General features: G+C 40.0%; 1 pseudogene; it reads left to right on the top strand.

The window, feature by feature from the left end:
• Positions 1-8,596: 8,596 nt before the first annotated feature.
• Positions 8,597-8,880, top strand: part of LOC100439876 (olfactory receptor 6M1-like) — a 37,249-nt pseudogene continuing 36,965 nt past the window's right edge.

Below are 8,880 nucleotides of genomic sequence, written 5' to 3'. Positions count from 1 at the left end.
TCAAATCTAGAAAACAACTGCGTTCACTTATTTACATCTAGTCATCACTCTAATTCATCAACCTTAGGGATTTAGGCTAGTATAAGGATTAGGTATAGACTAATATAAATATGGAGAAAGTTACCTTTTATAGATCTTTGCAAAAATAAGAGAGTTTATCTGCATTTTAACAGAGAAATAAAGGTACGTTTATTATTTCAGGCCATTAGAAGGATCATTATTGCAGCATTCTTAGGAAAGAAAAATATGACATAATTTTGTCAAACATTTGGAAAGATTAAAAGTTTTCATGTTTCCAGTTTCCACAATGCTCTAATGCAGGCCACCAAGCTTTCATTAACTGAATAAAGCAAAACACCAGGAACCATTGCCCTAGAGTCCCAAGTTAGTCTATTTGGCATTTCCCACTAAACTTTGTAATTGTGACTGATTTTTCAGGCTTAAAATGCTTTGATTACAATAATAGTAATTAACCTCTTTCACTCAATGTTCCCAAGAGTCATTCTCAATCAAATCCCTAACAGCAAGCATGAGCTTCAATTGTCACAGTTTATTAATGGCCTATTTTAATAGAGAAAAGGACATATCACATCCTAGAGTCAGAAAAAGAGGTAGAAGCTCAACGTTCCATTTACCTTATAAAGGATGTGAAGTTTTCAGAATATATACATAAAAATAACTGGTAAGCAAATTCTAAGTCAACATAATGGCAAATTCTATGGTAGAGATGGACAAAGATGTAATAGACTATCCACAGTAAGTCTCTCAGGCTAGAACAATATTTTGGAAGAATATTGATATTTTGACCTTGATAAGGCTACATGATCCTAAATATCTCTTTCAATCCTGAGATTTTTTTCTGGATCTTAAAATGTTCCAGTTACTCAGTTACTCAAAGTAGTAAGAACATTTCCAAACATGGAACATGCTGCTGAGATTAACATATCTGCATTTACTAAACTAGAGCTGAGCCCTAGTTCTGCTTTAACAGACTTCTCATCTTGTTTTCCCTTTCTGCAAAAGTGGTAATAAGAGCCCCTACTATGCCTATCTGTGAGTAATGAAAATCTTTGAGTCACACAGAGCTGCATTCAATCTGGCTTTGCTACCTACTAGCTATGTGATTTTAAGTACGTCAACCTCCATAAATTTCCGCAAAATGTTTATTTTAACAATTCTCGATGAAAACAGTCAAACTTGGTAAAATATTTGAAGAGATTTATTCTGAGCCAAATATGAGTGACCACGGCCCATGACACAGCCCTTAGAAGGTCCTGAGAACATGTACCCAAGGTAGTTGGGGTACAGCTTGGTTTTATACATTTTGGGGAGGCATGAAATATCAATCAAACACATTTGAGAAATACATTGGTTGGGCCTGGAAAGGAAGGATAATTTGAAGCTGGAAAGGGGCTTCCAGGTTATAGGTAGAGTTAAACATGTTCTAGTTTACAATTGGTTGAGTTTGTCTAAAGACCTGGGATTAATAGAAAGACAATGTTCAGATTAAGATAAAAGACTGTGGAGACCAAGGTTCTTTTGAAGTCTCATAGTGGCTGCCTTAGACACAATAGATGACAAATGTTTCCTATTGAGGCTTTTAAAAGGTGCTAGCCCAAAATCTCCTTAAGCTGATAAGCTACTTCAGCAAAGTCTCAGAATACAAAATCAGTATGCAAAAATCACAAGCATTCCTATCCATCAATAATAGACAAACCAAGAACCAAGTCATGAGTGAACTCCCAATAACAATTGCTACAAAGAGAATAAAATACCTAGGAATACAACTTACAAGAGATGTGAAGGACCTCTTCAAGGAGAACTACAAACTGCTGCTCAAGAAAATAAGAGAGGACACAAACAAATGGAAAAACATTCCATGCTCATGGATAGAAACAATCAATATCATGAAAATGGCCATACTGCCCAAAGTAATTTATAGATTCAATGCTATCTCCATCAGGCTATGATTGGCTTTCTTTACAGAATTAGAAAAAACTACTTTAAATGTCATATGGAACCAAAAAAGAGCACATATAGCCAAAACAATCCTAAGCAAAAAGAACAAAGCTGGAGGCATCACGCTACCTGACTTTAAACTACACTACAAGGCTACAGTAACCAAAACAGCATGATACTGGAACCAAAACAGAGATATAGACCAATGGAACAGAACAGAGGCCTCAGAAATAATACCACACATCTACAACCATCTAATCTTTGACAAACCTGAAAAAAACAAGCAATAGGGAAAGGATTCCCCATTTAATAGATGGTGCTGGGAAAACTGGCTAGCCATATGCAGAAAACTGAAACTGGACCCCTTCCTTATACGAAAATTAATTCAAGATGGATTAAAGACTTAAATGTAAGACCTAAAACCATAAAAACCCTAGGAGAAAACCTAGGCAATACCATTCAGGACATAGGCATGGCCAAAGACTTCATGACTAAAACACCAAAATCAAGGGCAACAAAAGCCAAAACTGACAAATGGGATCTAATTAAACTAAAGAGCTTCTGAACAGCAAAAGAAACTATCACCAGAGTGAACAGGCAACCTAGAGAATGCGAGAAAATTTTTGCAATCTATCCATCTGACAAAGGGCTAATATCCAGAATCTACAAAGAACTTAAACAAATTTACAAGAAAAAAACAAACAACCCCATCAAAAAAGTGGGCGAGGGATATGAACAGACACTTCTCAAAAGAAGACATTTATGTGGCCAACAAACATATGAAAAAAAGCTCATCATCACTGGTCATTAGAGAAATGCAAATCAAAATCACAATGAGATACCACCTCACGCCAGTTAGAATGGTGATCATTAAAAAGTCAGAAAACAACAGGTGCTGGAGAGGATGTAGAGAAATAGGAATGCTTTTACACTGTTGGTGAGAGTGTAAATTAGTTCAACCATCGTGGAAGACAGTGTGGTGATTCCTCAAGGATCTAGAATCAGAAATACCATTTGACCCAGCAATTCCTTTACTGGGTATATACCAAAAGGATTATAAATCATTCTATTATAAATACACATGCATACATATGTTTATCACAGCACCATTCACAATAGCAAAGACTTGGAACCAACCCAAATGCCCATCAGTGATAGACCAGATAAAGAAAATGTGGCACATATATACCATGGAATACTATGCAGCCCTAAAAAAAGGATGAGTTCATGTCCTTTGTAGGGACATGGATGAAGCTGGAAACCATCATTCTCAGCAAACTAACACAGGAACAGAAAACCAAATACCGCATGTTCTCACTCATAAGTGGGAGTTAAATAACGAGAACACATGGACACAGAGAGGGGACCATCACACACCAGGGCCCGAGGGGCATGGGGGGCTAGGGGAGGGATACTATTACGAGAAATACCTAATGTAGATGACGGATTGATGGGTGCAGCAAACCATCGTGGCATGTGTATACCTATGTAACAAACCTGCCCGTTCTGCACATGTATCCCAGAATTTAAAGTATAATAATAATAATAATAATAAAGAACCTGGTAAGAGGAATCAGGAATGGGGAGGGAGAGAGAAGGAAGAGACAGAAATATGCAATTTTAAAGAGAGTAGTGAGGGTAGGCTTTATGATCAATGAAGTCTCTCAATCATTTTGAACCTCACTTTCCATAACCAAAAAAGCTCATAGTAGCATATGATAGTTATGAAAACAAAATGAGCCTGTGACATAAAACAACACCACACATAAACTGAGAATTTCTATACATGTATTGATTACAATTAATCTATGAACTGTAATTTTTCTATGTGATCTTTGGCAAATCATTTCTTGTGGCAGACATCCGCATCTGTGGCAGAGACTAGTAGATGTGCCCCATTTCCATGCCTCACACGCCCCTTCCCAATAGAGTGTGGGGACTTTCAGTTAGGCACATAGCCACGCAGTATAAAAGTAACATTTCCTAGCTTGCCTCTCACCTGGATGTGGTCAGGTGACTAAGTTCTGTCTAATAGAAAAGGTTTGAAATTTTCATGTGGTAGATTCCAGAAACCTTCCTTGAGAGACACTGTCATGTTCTTATGGTTCCCACGCTCCTCCTACCATCCCATTTCTTCTGTCCTGCTGCATGGGACATAGATAGGATAGCTGGAGCTACATAATGGACCATAAGAATGAAGACCACACCCTAAAGATGGTGAAATCTGAAAGTGAAAGGAGATGGGACCTTGAATAACTTGGGGAGCTGTCTTACCAGCCCTGAACTTTCTACCTCTACTTTTAATGTGATAAATAAGCTTTTTTACATCCTTTTTACTTACAGTGTGGTCCTCAACCCACCAGCATCATCAGTATTCCTTGCAACCTTGTCAGAACTGCAGATTTTCAGGCCCCATCCTGATGCACTGAATGACAATCTGCATTTTAACAATCCCCAGCCAATCCCTATGCTCAGTAAGCTCGGAAAGGAATTAGTTTAAACCACTGTTATTTTATATGTCTCCTTATAGCTGATCATTGTCTTCACTGATAACAATGTTTTATTTCATCTGTTCAAATAAGTGGATAGTTGAACAATTCCTGAGATTTTAACCACCTTATGAGTCTATGTCTCTTTGATTTATATTTACATTGAAAATATATTATTTTTGTTCCTCAGTGAAAAATTATTTTAAATATCCAGACATTTTTCTAGCACTGTCCTATAATATACCACTGGTTTCCAAAAAAATCTGCAAACACCATTCACCTAGAGTATAATTTATAGTGGAAGATATTTGATATGGTTTTTCTGTGTCCACACCCAAATCTCATCTTGAATTGTAGCTCCCATAATTCCCAAATATCGTGGGAGGGACCCGGTAGGAGGTAATTGAATCATGGGGGCGGGTCTTTCCTGTGCTGTTCTCATGATAGTGAATAAGTCTCTAGAGATCTGAGATCTGATGGTTTTATAAAGGGGAGTTTCCCTGCACATACTCTCTTTTGCCTGATGACATGTAAGATGTGACTTTGCTCCTCATTCACCTTCTGCCATGATTGTGAGGCCTCCTCAGCCATGTGGAACTGTGAGTCAATTAAACCTCTTTCCTTTATAAATTAAAAAAAAAAAAAAAAAGATACTAGACTCTCAGTTAATCTCTTCAGGATTGGGAGGGCCTGGAAGAAAAAGATCTAGCTATATTAATAGAGATTCTTTACAGATGCAAATTTTCCCCCACAAAGGACAGCTTTGCAAGGCCTTTTCAAAATATGTCAAAGAAACATGTCTTGGGGTAAAGTATTTTGATTTTATTTGTCACATAATGTTATGCCAGAGTCAGACTGGAAAGTAAGTCATGATATACAGGGTTAAATAAACCCATCTGATGAGAATTTATGATTTGTAGGGCATGACTCCCCAGACTCCTTAGACAGGAATTTGGGTAAGACAAAAATAAAATCAGAGCTTAGTCCTCACGGTCTACAAAAATGTAGGCCTAAAAATGTAGATCACAACAACACCTACTTTCAACTTCAAAGGGTTGTTCAAACAGCAGAGTCCTAAAGTGGACTAAAACAACTACTGACAAAATTGCTAGGTGAATCTGACAAATTCAAAATTGATTTTAGGTATAATTTAATATACATGTACCAGAAACTGATAGCTCAACAAAAAAAGTGTTATGAAAACACAAAAGCTTCAAAACTAAAAATTAGCAAGAAAACTTTGTATCTAAGAAATAGAAAATGCACATTTTTTTTCTAATGCCATTCAAAAAGTTTTAAAGCATCTAAAACAGTGCCTGGCACATACTAACCAAGAATTCAACGTATGTTAGCTAGTAACACAGCTATTATTTGAGACCAAAAATTAGAAATCAAGGCCTGTGGAGAAGATGAGAGTAGTGACTTTGTACAGGTTTCAGTGAAAGTCACTGGGAAAAAAGTTTTGCCTCAAGTTAAAGTATTTTCTAAAGATCAGAGATAACAAAATATGAAACAAGATATATGAATAAGCAGGACGTTCCCGAAAGTAAGAGGAGGAACACATCCACCCTAGGTACAATGCTTGCATATATGGGGAGATGTACTCTGCTACAAGGGCTCCTGACTTCTAAATGTGACTTTAATTTTCTCACTTGTAAATGGAGATATAATAAATACCTTCTGCTTAGGATGACAGTAAGAATGGAAATTAGACAAGGTATTTACTTACCAGCAAACAACTAACACAGTACCTGGAACAAAATAGCTGTTCAGTAAATGTTTTTGAAAAAAAATAAATAAACAAAAACAGGACTGGAAGCTGGGTAGGTGGAAAGGAAGGAAGAACGTTTAAGGATAAAATACAAAGAAAATACATTGCCATGAATAATAAAAATGTGAAAATACTAATATGCAGTGGAGGTGTGATAACACAGATCTCTCTGCTTAACCTGTTTGACTTCTGTCCACAATAAAACCTTAACCGATGACATTCCACCACAAAAGAAGTAAAAATGGCCTGTTCCTGCCTTAACTGATGACATTATCTTGTGAAATTCCTTCTCCTGGCTCATCCTGGCTCAAAACCTCCCCTGCTGAGCACCTTGTGACCCTCACTCCTGCCCGCCAGAGAACAAACCCACTTTTTCCTTTACCTACCCAAATCTTATAAAATGGCCCCACCCCTATCTCCCTTTGCTGACTCTCTTTCGGACTCAGCCCACCTGCACCCAGGTGAAATAAACAGCCTTGTTGCTCACACAAAGCCTGTTTGGTGGTCTCTTCACACGGACGTGCATGAACTTTGGTGCCGTGACTCGGATCGGGGGACCTCCCTTGGGAGATCAATCCCCTGTTCTCCTGCTCTTTGCTCCGTGAGAAAGATCCACCTATGACCTCAGGTCCTCAGACGGACCAGCTCAAGGAACATCTCACCAATTTCAAATCCGGTAAGTGGCCTCTTTTTACTCTCTTCTCCAATCTCCCTCACTATCCCTCAACCTCTTTCTCCTTTCAATCTTGGCGCCACACTTCAATCTCTCCCTTCTCTTAATTTCAGTTCCTTTCCTTTTCTGGTAGAGAGAGACAAAGGAAATGCGCTTTATCCATGGACCCAAAACTCCAGCGCTGGTCACAGACTCGGAAAGGCAGCCTTCCCTTGGTGTTTAATCATTGCGGGGACGTCTCTCTGATTATTCATGCATGTTCCATTGGTGTCTGATCTCCGCGAGGATGCCTGCCTTGATCATTCAACCACATTCCCTTGGTGGCAAGTCAATTGCAGGGACACCTGCTTTGGCTGCTCACCCACGTTGCAGCCCAGGGCTGCTCCCCACCCCCTTCTCCGTGTCTCTACCCTTCTCTTTAAACTTGCCTCCTTCACTATAGGCAAACTTCCACCCTCCATTCCTCCTTCTCCCTTAGCCTGTGTTCTCAACAACTTAAAACCTCTTCAACTCACACCTGACCTAAAACCTAAATGCCTTATTTTCTTCTACAATGACGCTTGGCCCCAATACAAACTCGACAGTGGTTCCAAATAGCCAGAAAATGGCACTTTCGATTTTTCCATCCCACAAGATCTAAATAATTCTTGTCATAAAATAGGCAAATGGTCTGAGGTGCCTGACCTCCAGGCATTCTTTTACACATCGGTCCCTCCCTAGTCTCTGTTCCCAATGCAACTCGTCCCAAATCTTCCTTCTTTCCCTCCCTCCTGTCCCCTCAGTCCCAACCCCAAGTGTCTCTGAGTCTAATCTTCCTTTTCTACAGACCCATCTGACCTCTTCCCTCCTTGGCAGGCCGAGCTAGGTCCCAATTCTTCCTCAGCCTCCGCTCCTCACCCTATAATCCTTTTATCACCTCCCCTCCTCACACCCGGTCCCGCTTACAGTTTCATTCTGTGACTAGCCCTCCCCCACCTGCCCAGCAATTTCCTCTTAAAAAGGTGGCTGGAGCTAAAGGCATAATCAAGGTTAATGCTCCTTTTTCTTTATCCCAAATCAGATAGCGTTTAGGCTTTTTTTCATCAAATATAAAAACCCAGCCCAGTTCATGGCTCATTTGGCAGCAACCCTGAGATGCTTTACAGCCCTAGACCCTAAAAAGTCAAAAGGCCATCTTATTCTCAATATACATTTTATTACCCAATCCACTACCGACATTAAATAAAACTCCAAATATTAAATTCTGGCCCTCAAACCCCTCAACAGAACTTAATTAACCTCGCCTTCGAGGTAAACAATAATAGAGTAGAGGCAGCCAAGTAGCAACATATTTCTGAGTTGCAATTCCTTGCCTCCACTGTAAGACAAACCCCAGCCACATCTCCAGCACACAAGAACTTCCAAATGCCTAAACCGCAGTGGCCAGGCATTCCTCCAGGCCCGCCTCCCCCAGGAGCTTGCTACAAGTGCCAGAAATCTGGCCACCAGGCCAAGGAATGCCCGCAGCCCGGGATTCCTCCTAAGCCTTGTGCCATCTGTGCAGGACCCCACTGGAAATCAGACTGTCCAACTCACCTGGCAGCCACTCCCAGAGCCCCTGGAACTCTGGCCCAAGGCTTTCTGACTGACTCCTTCCCAGATCTTCTCGGCTTAGCGGCTGAAGACTGACACTGCCCAATGGCCTCAGAAGCCCCCTAGACCATCATGGACGCCGAGCTTCGAGTAACTCTCACAGTGGAAAGTAAGTCTGTCCCCTTCTTAATCAATACAGAGGCTACCCACTCCACATTACCTTCTTTTCAAGAGCCTGTTTCCCTTGCCTCCATAACTGCTGTGGGTATTGACCACCAGGCTTCAAAACCTCTTGAAACTCCCCAACTCTGGTGCCAACTTAGACAATACTTTTTTAAGCACTCCTTTTTAGTTATCCCCACCTGCCCAGTTCCCTTATTAAGTTGAGACATTTTAACTAAATTATCTGCTTCCCT

This window comes from Pongo abelii, chromosome 9 (assembly GCF_028885655.2).
Source record: "Pongo abelii isolate AG06213 chromosome 9, NHGRI_mPonAbe1-v2.0_pri, whole genome shotgun sequence".
Lineage (NCBI taxonomy): Eukaryota > Metazoa > Chordata > Mammalia > Primates > Hominidae > Pongo > Pongo abelii.
The sequence above is the reverse complement of the archived record's forward strand: the minus strand, read 5'-3'. Positions and strand labels throughout refer to the sequence as shown.